A 15,076-nucleotide genomic window follows, 5' to 3' on the forward strand; every position below is an offset into this window, starting at 1 on the left:
TTTTTATTTAGATCTATCTGTATGTTTACAATATATTTTGCTCTGTGTTCATTCTTTGATTTCAGAACTTCAGCCTTTCTGAAGCATGTTTTCAGAGTTTCTCTTTAGTTTCTTTAGTGGAATTCTGCTGGTGGCGTTTTGTTTTTTGTCTCTAAATATGTTATTTAGCCATAGGTTGATGAATATTTTTCTTGCTTGAGAATTTCAGAATGGCATTATTATTTTTAACAAATACTATTATTTTACCTTTCATTCTTTCAGATTTCAATATGATTAAAGGTAATTTGATTTTTCTAGTGCTAATTGAAATATTTTTCCCTTCCTGATTGTTTACTATTACTCTAGGAGATACGTAGGTATAGGTTTATCTCCATTGTAGCTTGCTTAGCATGCATGGAATTTTTGAACATGCGGATTATTGTCTTACAAAAGTCTAGAGAACTTTCAGCCAAAATACCATCACATATTCTCCCTTCCCAGTTCTATTCTTGTATGAGAACACTCACTACACACATGCTACACTTTCTCACTGTATCATTCATGTCTCTTAATGATTCTGTCCACATTTTGCATTTTAAAAAATTTTCTGTAATGCATTCTGAAATATTTATGAACTCTCACCATGGCCATGTCTAATCTGATGAGTTCGTTTTTGAGTTTTTAATTTAAAATACTATATTTTTATACAAACTACTTTTCAAATTTGCTACATCAATTTTTTAGTCTCCTAAAAATGTATTCATTTTATTTTAAATTTTTTAAAAGCAAATTTGCTTTATAATCTAACAGTGATATTTCTACTAATGAACCTTTGTGGATCTGTTTGTACTCGTTCTGCTTTCCTTTCAGATGGTGGAATATCATTTCCTTGCGTACTTAGATGCCTTTGAATGACAAATATTTATTTTTCTCTGAAAATTATTTTTGTGCACTTTTGAGGATTAGTAAGAAGAAAATTAGCCAAAGAGAATTTGAATTTTTTTGTGAGTCTACTAAAGGCACCACCATTCTGGGACCACATTATGTTAATTCTTGGCCTAAAGGTGTTTGGATGTATGTTTGGACTGCACATTTAAACAATTTTTAAATTAATTGCTGTAAATCATTAATGATTGAGTTTCTTTAAATCTGTCCAATCTCAAGTCATTTTTATTTGCCATTTCCAGGGAATGTGAAATGGGACTAATTTACCTCTGATTCTTGTTTATACTGAGGACAGAAATTTTGGTCCTAGCTTTAGGGAGGAGCTCCTGTGTGATGCCCTATCTTGGGAAAAACTGTGTATTTCTTTACTGTCCTATGAGATGTATGACAGTAGGAATCTGCACTCATTCATTTTGGTACATGTCCGTAGGGCAAAATCAGTTTCGGTGTTTAGGTATATTTTGTCTGCTCCCTGCGTTCCCATGGTTTTGACCTTATATTTTACTTTCTTTTGTGAACATACCAATGCTTCAATTTTTTTCCAGTAATATAATCAACTATATTATGAGAAAGAGAAATATTTTGATAAAACACAAATTTCATGTTTTCCTACTCTAATTGGCTTTTACATAAAAATACAGGTAAAATTTATTTGTGCTTTTTTGCTATTTCTGTTTGGCTATTCTCTGTCTATGTCTTCTCCACATAGACACAATTAGGGAATTTTATACATTCTTGTGCCAACTGCTTGGATAGTAACAAAATGTATTTCTTGAACTCCTAGGTATAAAACTCAAGTATCCACAATTTAAATTATTTTTCCCTCTCTTCTATTATGTTTCCAGTCTTAATAGAAATCGATGCCAATCCAGAAATACAAGCATTATTCTAATACTTCTAACACATTACAGATATAGATTAAATTTTCTAGATCTCCTTAAATACTATCATTTTTCACTACTTGTATCTTAACTGTTAAGTTCAACACTTTCTATAATATTAATATGCTGTGAAAGTTTCTTTACTTTCTTATTTGTCCCAGGTTCAATGTTTTGCAGTCTCTACCTCACCCTGTGAAGCATAAACATTGTACATGCTGTACAAATAATACATAGTTCATGTGCTTAGAGATTGCACAATTTTTATTTGGTTGACAATAGCTAATGTTTTCTTCTTCATTTTCTACTTCCTGATTTTTCTTTATTTAGTATATACTACATTATCATAAAAATAAGAACGTTTTACAAACTAAAGCAAAAGCAACCCTAGGAATAAAATGCACAAATAAAATATATAAACATACAGTTAGATGTACCACGTACCCTTCTAATTTATTTAGACATTTAATTTTAATACAATTTTAATTAAAGTCTGTGTATTATCTGTCATCGTCTTAGTATTTTTTATATAACAAATTTTGTAAATCAAAAAGTCTCAATGTCATTATAAACTATCATGGCAGAGGTTGATCTCCAAGGAATAATTTCTCTCCCAAATTATGCCAATCAGAATTTCACTCTACCATAATTCTTTTAATCAGTTTCAGAGGAATAATAAATTTCAAAATTGTTCAAGGTAATTGTTGTAGTTCAAGTACATTTTGACAGGTGTAAAACTGTAGACAGACTGATGCAAACGTATTCTAATTGACTCAAAAGTATATGAGACCTATTTTAAAATCTAGATTTTAAAATGTCGTGTCAACATACACATGTTCTCCTTGTGAAATAATTGCTTTTTATTCTCTGGATAGAATAATCTTTAAACCTTCAATTCACTGTTAAAAACAAAATATTACATAAGGATATGCTTATAAAAATAATTCACAACTAGCTTTTCAATTCAGAAATGTATGTGAAAAATCATCAAGCATCTAATGGATTTCAAGGAGAAATGGGTTAGTAATTTATTCCATATGTCTCAATTTTTCCTAGACTCAAGGCTTACTTTAAAATAATTGTAGGCATTTAAGAAACCATGTAAACTAAAAAGAAGAAATTGTGACACTGCCGCTTAGGTTTTTTAAATCTTTGGACATGAGTCAATATATTTTTTAATTTTATCTTAATTAGACATTGTGAGTTCACCATCTTCCTGTCAGTATAGCATCCAAGCTGATTATCATAGATTACAAGTTCAACTATCAACTGTGTTCTGAGAGTCTAAAAAAATAAATGAATGTATTTGTTTGGGTATTCTTAAAGCAGGAGTGAGGACACAGCGAAAGTGAGACAAGGAAGAGAGAACAAAATAAAACAGGAAAGATGGAAAAGCCAATACCACACGTGTTAAGAGGCAAGTTCCTGTGTTAGATATCTGGGCTTAATTCTATGGGAAGCTATGTGGAGCATGCCTCAGAATTACATCACTGAATCCAGGGAGATTCTTCTTAGTTACCCTCACCTTTTCTTCCCACTTCATGCCCAGTATCAAGCTCCCATGCTGCTAGAGAGAGTCCTCGGCTAGAAACAGGTGCAAATTCTGGAGATGAGACCTTGTAGAGTGTTAAGAATGGTTTTCTTCACAGCAGCTACAGGTAAGGAATAGGGGCTGGGCTATTAATACATCTGCTACAAATCAATAAAGGCCTTATGCTCCTTTTGCTGATCGACAATGTATTTAAAAATATTAGATGATCAAGAAGGGCTGCAGAAAGGAGGAAACAAACAAACAGCACACCTCTTGGTTTATTTTTATTCATTTCATCAGTTTCAAGGAAAATGCGTTGGGAGTTCCTGGCATAAAGAATGTCACAAAGACATGTTTTCAATAGTGGTGCTATCCCTAGGGCAGAGAAGACCCAGAGAAAGCCCAAGTGGCTGCTGGAACAAAGTCAGACACCGTGCCACCTGTCCACACTCCTTGGCTCTGCCATCGTGCTGAAGATCGGTTTAAAGGACTGGCTTCCCTCCCCCCGAAATTAAAAGAGCACAAACTGAGAAACTGAATGTAGGAGACAGCAGTGGATTATGCTGTTCCCAGGGGTCACCTCAGGTTTGGAAGCGTTCTTTCAAATTAACCCATCTCAGGCCATCTGCAGAGAAGAAAGGTGGTACCTAACTTTTTTTCTTGTCAGCATTTAGTAGCTGTGTTTTATTGAACAAGTACGTTCCCACAACCTAGTTTTTTGTAACTAAATGTAGTAGATTTTTAAATTTTATCATCAAAATCTATGGACAATTTTTGATTAAAATAGACTCCATGTCTATGTCCTGCTTTTCCTCTTATTATTAATTACATTGTTGTATAAAAGAACAAGACATCAGAATCAAGAATATCTTGTCTCTTGGCTTTGAATTTATACAAGGTGCTCTTTCTTTAATGCTGTCTCAAAGGACATATTTTTACTCATTAAAGGGAAGATCAGAATCTAGTTGTATGCACTGCTCCAACATATTAATAATTAAAATTAGGAGGTAAATGTGGTCAAAGCTATAGAAAGACTTGAGATGTCATTTATATTGATTACTGTATAGCACTCGACAAACAGAAATGGTTAAATAATAGTTTATATAAATATTTTGTAGCATTTCAAGTATTTGAATGCCTGAAGTTTCTCCTCTTATGTAGTTCAGATTATCAATTTGAAGACTTATTCCGCTAGTTAAAATGTTTTTAGTCTCGTTTGAGTATTACATAAAAGCAATTTTCAGTTAAATGTGTTCCGCTTACATAAAACATTACAAATTGTGAGTATTTAATTACATTTTCATGTTCCTGTAATGTCTTTAGAAGATTTTCATATTATTACCTATCAATATATGTATGCTTTGTCAAAGAAAAGTCAAACATATATATCATTGAAATTGAAACTTTTTAAAAGTACTTAATAATTCTATTGAAAAACCACATCTGTAGGAACAATTACAATATAATATTGTGAACATGTAAATATATATCCTATGTCTATTTTATATATAAGCATATATGATTAAAATATAGTTAAGAATTTTTAAACCTAGTATTATAAAGTAAAAATTAGTTAAACTTCTGATGATTATTTGTTAATTAAGATAACATTATTTTGATTTGGGTGATTTTAAATAAAAAAATTACATGACAAAAATTCTTTATAAAATGTTTATGATTTTTACTTTGGTTTTATCACTTTATTCCACTCTTTTATTTTAAGATGACCTGCCTTGTTTAAAACACTGTATCCATCTTAATTAAATTAAATTCCATTTGTCAAAAAATTAACAAATGATTTGCTCTATTATACAGTGCAGTTATAAACTGAGTCAGTATCTCAAGATTTGATCCCCATTATCGTCATCTGTGGCCCTATTTGTTTTATAAATGTAGTGCCTTTTTCCATGCCTGTCACATCTCTATTGTTCATTTTTCTCTTTGTTCCTTATAGGGAGCATTGCCTATCTCTAGATTAAGCAAAAGTTGCATCTTAAAAAAGCACAATAACCTGCTCAATCTTTCTCACACAGACAAATGTTTGTTAAGTAATTAAAGTGTAGATGATGATACAAAGAGCTTGATTAAATTAGATGCCAAAGTACCCTTGTGATTCATAATATGAATGGTATTTAATTTCTTCGAAATCAGTAATTGCTGAGTGACATTAATTAATGCCAATATTTCAGAAGTTTTTCTGGTTAGTGAAATGTGTACAACATGTAAAAGTTTCCAAACTCTGAAGGGCAACATTATTCTATAATTAAGAATTAAGAATTCACATTAATTATTAGGGAGAAATAATTATTAAAATTAATGACAAAATGTTTTTATTTTTTATTTAGAAAATTATTTTGTGCATGAGCATTACTGCAAGTTTTGCAAGAAACAAATTTATAGAAACAATTATGTGCACAAGATGAATTTAATAACATCTTGATATTTTCCACGATTAGAGTTTTATTTGGTAAATCTTTAAATGCATATCAACTAAAGATAATAAATGAATCTTGGAAATCTTGTAGGTAAGGGTAAATATTAGGATGCATCCAATTACATTTACACACACATACAGTTACATTTACACACACATACATGCACACACACACTGATACACATGTGTGTGTATATATATACATGAATTTACCAATTGATTTTAACTAATATTTATAAGAGCCAGTAGGATTGATATATATTGTTGAACCTGAAAAATATTTATTATATACATGTTTAAAATACACAAAGAAATAAATAGTAATTGCACTAGGCATTTGAAACTGTACTAAAATATAAGCTGTGAATATTTTGTGATCATTACAAATTCTTACACTGAATAAATATTTTTATTTTTATAATATGTTTGATACATGTGTACATTTTTTACAATGTATTATTTTATTTTTGTCATAGAGTCATGTGATGCATAATAACATTTCAGTCAATGATGGATTACATATACAAAAGTGATCCCATGAGATTATAATACATATTTTTACATACTTTTCTATGTTTAAGTATGTTTAGATACATAAACTCTTACCACTGTGTTCTTATTGCCGGCAGTATTCAGTATAGTAATATAGTACACAGGTTTGTAGCCTAGGGGAGAGAGGCTATACCATATAACCTAGACGTGGTAGGCTGTACAATTTAGGTGTTTGTAATATTCACTGTGATGTTTACAAAATGATGAAAATGCCTATGGATGCATCTGTTAGAACGTATCCTATCATTCAGTGATGTGTGACTGTACTAAAATGCTCAATGTAAGTTTCGATGCTCTCCATAAAATTGCTGTCCTGTGAAATACAAATCTCTCACCCATGGCCTGAATATGTTTGCAAACTAAGCAGATCATGGGAAGGAGAATGTGTTGGCATCACTGGGATGATTTTCTCACACTACATGAATAATATCTCCAGACTTCGCGAATATGAGCCACCTGCGTTGAGTTAAAGTAGGCATCTCTTTGCTGGGAAATTCATCAAATGGGAGTATGAAGTGTTTTTAAAAGATACGTGTTTGTTTGTAGCCAGTAGGCCTACAGTGGCTCATGGCAATGGTTGAGGTTGCTAAAATTTGGTGGAAGGAGGCAAAAAAATGGCCACTTACATGGTTTATGGATCTCTTGTTTCTGTTGAGTTACAGATTCAGCTGGTTATTTCTCCAAATGTTAGTTATTTGGAGAAAAAAACATGATGGTAATTTTGGGGTAAGAAATACAATATTTGATGAAAGCAAATTTATTGAGGGTTAGACAAACTACAAGATACTTTAGGCTGCAAAGTCAACACGAGACTTCTGGCCCAAATTGTGCAGACTTTGGGTCCAGCTGCAAAGTTCAAAGGAGGAGGCCATATAAGACGATTCTCACTTTTAGACACCAACTGCCGGTTCAGGGGTTTCCCCAGAATACCCTCAGTTTCAAGAATTTACTAGAGAGACTCACAGAACTCATTGAATGCCATTGTACTCATGGTTTATAATAGAGAAAGGGTACAAATTAGGACCCATCAAAGGAAGAGACATATCACATAAGGTGGAATCTAGGAGGATTTTGAATGTTAAGTTTCCATTGTCTTCAGGACATATTACCTGTCGTTGTTGTACAGCAATAAACATGGAGTACTGCCAACCTGGGGACCTCACCTGATGCTAAAAAGACACTATTTTAAAAATGAAAAGACAAAGGAAAGGATGAGATAAGATGACCTTCCACATTAAGGCACTGGAAAAAATACCAAAATAAACCTAAAGCAAGCAGAAGGAAGAAAATAAAAATCAGACAAATTAATAATTAATAATTTTAATCATATGTTAGTATTCACTAATTGATATTAATTCTTGACTAACTTTTTTAAAAAGAGAAATATTCACTTCCCAATTTATTCTGTGGGGCCAGTGTTACCTTGATACAAAAGTTAGTCCAAATAGCATAGAAAAATAAAACTACTATAATCATAAATGCAAAACTCCTTTAAAAAAACTAACAAATCTAGCAACATATAAAATAATTATACACTATGACAAAGTGAAATTTATACTAGTAATCCCAGGTTGGTTTAACAGCCCAAAATCCATTAAGGTAATACATCTTATCCATAGAATAAGAAACGAGAATTGCATTATCATCTCGATAGATTCAGAAAAGACATTTAACAAAATCCAAATGCTTTAATGATTACAAATAAAAATAAAAACTCAATGAACCAGGAATAGAGAACTTTCTACACCAGATATATGGCACCTGTGAAAAGCCAACAGCAAACATTCAACTTAGTGGTGAAAGAAAGGATAATTTCCCACTATGGTCAGAGATAAGAATAAGATATATACTTTGACCTCCTCTGTGGAATGGAATGGAATGGAATGGAATGGAATGGAATGGGATGGGATGGAATGCAATGCAATGGAATGCAATGGAATAAAATGAAATGGAATGGAATAATGAAATGTGAGCTGAGATTGTGCCACTGCGCTCCAGTCTGGGTGACAGAGTGAAATACTCTCGAAAGAAAGGAATGGAATGGAATGCAATGGAATGGAATGGAGTGAACTGGAGTGGAGTGGAGTGAAATGGAGAGGAATGGAATGGGATGGAATGGAATGAAGTGGAGTGGAGTGGGGTGGAGTAGAGTGCAGTGGAATGGAGCGGAATAGAAAGTGATGGAATGGAAAGGAGTCAAGTGGAGTGCAGTGGAGTGGAGAGGAGTGGAAGGGAGTGGAATGGAATCGGATGTAATGGAATGTAGTGGAGTGGAGAGGAGTGGAAGGGAGTGGAATGGAATCGGATGTAATGGAATGTAGTGGAGTGGAGTGGAATGCAGTGGAATGGAATGGAATTGAATGGAATGGAGTGGAACGGAATGGAATGGAGTGGAATGGAATGGAATGCAATGGAATAGAATGCAATGCAATGGAAAGCGGACATGTAATATGAGCTGAGATTGTGCCACTGCACTCCAGCCTGGGTGACACAGTGATATCCTTTCGAAAGAAAGGAATGGAATGGAATGGAGTGAAATGGAATGGAATGGAGTGGAGTGGAGTGGAATGGAATGGAATGGAATCGAACCGAATAGAATGGAATGGAATGGAATGGAATCAAATCAAATGGAATGGAATGGGAGCTGAGACTGTGCCACTGCGCTCCAGGCTGGGTGACAGACTGAGATACACTCGAAAGAAAGGAATGGAATGGAATGCAGTGGAATGGAATGCAGTAGAATGGAATGGACTGCAGTGGAGTGGAGTGGGGTGGAGTGGAGAGGAGTGGAGTGGAGTGGAGTAAAATCGAATGGAATGGAATGGAATGGAGGGGAATGGAATGGAATGGAATGGAATGTAGTGGAGTGGAGTAAAATCGAATGGAATGGAATGGAATGGAGGGGAATGGAATGGAATGGAATGGAATGTAGTGGAGTGGAGTGGAGTGGAATGGGGTGGAGTGGAGTGGAGTCTAGTGGAATGGAGTGGAGTGCAGTGGAATGGAATGGAATGGAATTGAATGGAATGGACTGGAGTGGAGTGGAGTGGACTGGAATGGAATGGACTCAAATGGAAAGGAATGAACTTGAATGGAATGGAATGGACTCGAATGGAATCATCAACGAATGGACTCGAATGGAATCATCATCGAAGGGACTCGAATGGAATCACATTCGAATGGAATCGAAGGGAATCATCATCGAATGGAATCGAATAGACTCATCATTGAATGGAATCGAATGGAATCATCATAGAATGGAATTGAATGGAATCATCGAATGGAATTATCATCGAATGGAATCATCATAGAATGGAATTGAATGGAATCATCAAATGGAATTATCATCAAATGGAATCAAATGAAATCATCAAATGGAATCGAATGGAATCATCATCGAATGGACTCGAATGGAATCATCATCAAATGGACTTGAAAGAAATCATCGAATGGAATCAAATGGAATCATCATCGAATGGACTCGAATGGAATCATCATCGAATGGAATAGAAAGGAATCAACGAACGGACCCGAATGGAATCATCATCGAATGGACTCGAATGGAATCATCATCGAATGGATTTGAATGGAATCATCACCAAATTGAATCGAATGGAATCATCATCAAATGGAATCGAATGGAATCATCAACGAATGGAATCGACTGGAATCAAAATTGAATGGAATCGAATGGAATCATCGAATGGAATTGAATGGAATCTTCGAATTGAATCAAATGGAATCATCATCGAATGCAATAGAGTGGAATCATCGAATGGCATTCAAAGGAATCATTTCTGAATGGAATCGATAAAAATCATCGAACGGAATCGAATGGAATCATAGAATTGAAATGAATGGAATCATCATCACATGGAATCGAATGGAATCATCAAATGAATCGAATGGAATCATCGAATGAAATCAAACAGAATCATCATCGAATGGACTCCAACAGAATCATCAACGAATTGACTCAAATGGAATCTTCTTCGAGTGGACTCTAATGGAATCACAATCGAATGGACTCGAATGGAATCATCAACAAATGGAATCAAATGGAATCATCATCGAATAGAATCGAATGGAATCATCGAATGGAATTGAATGGAATCGAATGGAATCATCATCGAATGGAATCGAATGGAATCACCATCAAATGGAATCGAATGGAATCGTTATCGAATGGAATCGAATGGAATCATCAACGAATGGAATCGAATGGAATCATCATCGAATGGAATCGAAGGGAATAATCAAATGGAATTGAATGGAATCGAATGGAATCATTGAATGGAATCGAATGGAATCATCATCGAATGCAATTGAATGGAATCATCGAATGGAAACGAAAGGAATCATCATCGAATGGAATTGATAGGAATCATCGAATGGAAACGAAAGGAATCATCATCGAATGGAATTGATAGGAATCATCGAATGGAATCGAATGGAAACATCATTGAATGGAATTGAATGGAATCATCGAATGGCAACCAATGGAATCATCATCAAATGGAATCGAATGGAATCATCAAATGGAATTGAATGGAATCATCATCGAATGGAATCGAATGGAATCATCATTGAATGGAATCGAACGGAATCTTGATCGAATGGACTCGAATGGAATCTCCTTCAAATGGATTCGAATGGAATCATCATCGAATGGACTTGAATGGAATCATCATCGACTGGAATCAAATGGAATCATCATCGAATGGAATCGAATGGAATCACATTGAATGAAATCATTGAACAGAATCGAATGGAATCATCATCAAATGGAATCGAATGGAATCACCAAATGGAATCAAATGGAATCATCATCGAATGGAATCGAATGGAATCATCGAATGGAATTGAATGGAATAATCATCGAATGGAATCCAATGGAATAATCATAGAATGGAATTGAATGGAATCATCATCGAATGGAATCGAATGGCATCCTTAACGAATGGAAAAATCATCGAATGGACAGGAACGGAATCATCATCGAATGGACTCGAATAGAATCTTCTTTGAACGGACTCGAATGGAATCATCATTGAATGGACTCAATTGGAATCATCATCGAATGGAATCAAATGAAATCATCATTGAATGGAATCGAACAGAATCATCGAATGGAATCGAATGGAAACATCATCGAATGGAGTCAAATGGAAACTTTGAATGGAATCGAATGGAATCATCATCGAATGGAATCATTGAATGGAATCTAATGGAATCATCATCGAATGGAATCATCGAATGGAATCTAATGGAATCATCCTCGAATAGAATCAAATGGAATCATCGAGTGGAATCGAAAGGAATCATAATATAATGGAATCGAACAAAATCATCAAATGGAATCGAATAGAATCATCGAATGGAATCGAATCAAATCATCATCAAATGCATTCGAATGGAATCATCGTCAAATGGTATCAAAAGGAATCATCATCGAATGGAATCAAATGGAATAATCATCAAAAGGAATCATCGTTGAATGGAAGCGAATGGAATCATCGAATGGAATCGAATGGAATCATTGAATGGAATCAAATGGAATCGAATGGAATCAAATGGAATCGAATGGAATTATCATCAAAAGAAATCTAATGGAATGATTGAATGGAATCGAATGGAATCATCAAATGGAATCGAATGGAATCATCATCAAAAGAAATCGAATGAATCATCGAATGGAATCGAGTGGCATCATCATTGAATGGAATCGAATGGAATCATCGAATGGAATCGAATGGAATCATCATCAAATGGAATTGAATGGAATCATCTAATGGAATCGAATGGAATCATCATCGAATGGAATCGAATGGAATCATCGAATGGAATAGAATGGAATCTTCATCAAATGGAATCGAACAGAATCATCAAATGGAATCGAACAGAATCATCGAATGGAATCAAGTGGAATCATCATCGAATGGAATCGAATGGAATCATCGAATGGAATCGAATGGAATCATCATCAAATGGAATCGAATGGAATCATCGAATGGAATAGAATGGAATCTTCCTCGAATGGAATCGAATGGAATCATCAAATGGAATCGAATGGAAACATCATCGAATGGAATCAAATGGAAACTTCGAATGGAATCGAATGAAATCATCATCGAATGGAAACATCAAAAGGAATTGAATGGAATCATCATTGAATGGAATTGAATGGAATCATCATTGAATGGAAACGAAAGGAATCATCATCAAATGGAATCCAATGGAATCATCGAATGGATTCCAAAGGAATCATCATCAAATGGAATCGAATGGAATCATGAAATGGAAACCAATGGACTCTTCATCGAATGGAATCGAATGGAATCATCATTGAATGGAATCGAATGGAATCATCATCGAATGGTATCAAATGGAATCATCATCGAATGGTATCCAATGGAATCATCATCAAATGGAAACAAATGAAATCATCATTGCATGGAATCGATTAGAATCATCATCGAATGGAATCAAACGGAATCATCATCAAAGGGAATCGAAAGTAATCATCATCGAACGGAATAGAATTTAATCATCATCAAACGTAATTGAAAGGAATCATCATTGAATGGAATGGAATGGAATCATCGTCGAATGGAATCAAATGGAATCATGATCGAAGGGAATCGAATGGAATCATCATCGAAATGAATCGAATTTAAACATCTTTGAACAGAATCAAATGGAATTATCATCGAATGGAATCAAATGGAATCATCATCGAATGGAATCAAATGGAATCATCATCGAACGGAATCGAATCATCATCGAATGCATCAAATGGAAACATCATCAAATGGAATCAAATGGAATCATCATCAAATGGAATCAAATGGAATCATCATCGAATGGTGTCATCTTCTAATGGAATTGAATGGAATCATTGAATGGAATCGAATGGAATCATCATCAAATGGAATCGAATGGAATCATCGAATGGAATAGAATGGAATCACTGAATGGAATCGAATGGAATTATCATCAAATGGAATCGAATGGAATCATTGAATGGAATCAAATGGAATCATCATCAAATGGAATCGAATGGAATCATTGAATGAAATCGAATGGAATCACTGAATGGAATTGAATGGAATTATCATCAAATGGAATCGAATGGAACCATCGAATGGGATTGAATGGAATCTTCGAATGGAATCAAATTGATTCGAATGGAATCGAGTGGAATCGAATTGAATCGAATCGAATGGAATCAAATGGAATCATCAAATGGAATCGAATGAAATAATCATCGAATGGAATCAAATGGATTCATCGAATATAATAGAATGGAATCATTCCATGAAATCAAATGGAATTATCATCGAATGGAATCGAATGTATTCATCAAATGTAATAGAATGGAATCATTCTATGAAATCGAATGGAATTATCATCGAATGGAATCGAATGGAAACCTCAAATGGAATCGAAAGGAATCATCATCAAATGGAATCGAATGGAACCATCGAATGGAATCGAATGGAATTATCATCGAATGGAATCGAATGGAATCATCATCGAATGGAATCGAGTGGAATCATTGAATGGAATGCAAAGTAATCATCATCGCATGGAATCGAATGGAATCATCAAATGGAAACCAATGGACTCTTCATCAAATGGAATCAAATAGAATCATCGAATGGTATCGAATAGAATCATCATCAAATGGAATCGAATGGAATCATCAAATGGAATCAAATGGAATCATCATCGAATGGAATCGAATGGAATCATCAAATGGAATGGAATCATCATCGAATGGAATCGAATGGAATCATGATCGAAGGGAATCGAATGGAATCATCATCGAAATGAATCGAATTTAAACATCTTTGAACAGAATCAAATGGAATTATCATCAAATGGAATCAAATGGAATCATCGTCGAATGGAATCAAATGGAATCATCATCGAACAGAATCGAATGGAATCATCATCGAATGCATCAATGGAAACATCATCAAATGGAATCAAATGGAATGATCATCAAATGGAATCGAACGGAATCATCATCGAATGGTGTCATCTTCTAATGGAATCGAATGGAATCATCAAATGGAATCGAATGGAATCATCATCAAATGGAATCGAATGGAATCATCAAACGGAATCAAATGGAATCACTGAATGGAATCGAATGGAATTGTCATCGAATGGAATCGAATGGAATCATTGAATGGAATTGAATGGAATGTTTGAATGGAATCGAATTGATTCGAATGGAATCGAGTGGAATCAAATTGAATCAAATTGAATGGAATCAAATGGAATCATCAAATGGAATCAAATGAAATCATCATCAAATGCAATCGAATGGAATCATTCTATGAAATCGAATTGAATCATCATCGAATGGAATCGAATGGAAACCTCAAATGGAATTGAATGGAATCATCATCACATGGAATCGAATGGAACCATCGAATGGAATCAAATGGAATCATCATCGAATGGAATCGAAGGGAATCATTGAATGGAATCCAATGGAATTCATCATCGAATGCAATCGAGTGGAATCATCGAATGGAATCCAAAGGAATCATCATTGCATGGAATCAAATGGAATCATCAAATGGAAACCAATGGACTCTTCATCAAATGGAATCAAATGGAGTCATCGAATGGTATCGAATGGAATCATCATCAAATGGAATCGAATGGAATCATCGAATGGAATCATCATTGAATGGAATTGAATGGAATCATCATCGAATGGAATCAAATGGAATCATCATC

Source organism: Pan paniscus, chromosome 6 (assembly GCF_029289425.2).
Source record: "Pan paniscus chromosome 6, NHGRI_mPanPan1-v2.0_pri, whole genome shotgun sequence".
Classification (NCBI taxonomy): Eukaryota; Metazoa; Chordata; class Mammalia; order Primates; family Hominidae; genus Pan; species Pan paniscus.